This window comes from Arachis ipaensis, chromosome B10, assembly GCF_000816755.2.
Source record: "Arachis ipaensis cultivar K30076 chromosome B10, Araip1.1, whole genome shotgun sequence".
In the NCBI taxonomy this organism is placed as follows: Eukaryota; Viridiplantae; Streptophyta; class Magnoliopsida; order Fabales; family Fabaceae; genus Arachis; species Arachis ipaensis.
The window spans coordinates 118793434-118793654 of record NC_029794.2 but is presented as its reverse complement, the minus strand read 5'-3'; positions in this window follow the sequence as shown (position 1 = coordinate 118793654).

Sequence of the window (221 nt, the reverse complement as noted above, 5' to 3'; positions counted from 1 at the left end):
AGTTCAAGGATAAATTCGAAACTCATGTACTTCTTGTTCTTTTGAATTAAAACATTTTTCATTTAAGAGAGGTGATGGATTCATAGGACACTTATAACTTTAAGACAACGTTACTAACTACTAATGATCATGTAATGAAAACACAAACATAGATAAGCACATAACATAGAAGACGAAAAACAGAGAAAGTAAGAACAAGGAATGAGTCCACCTTAGTGATG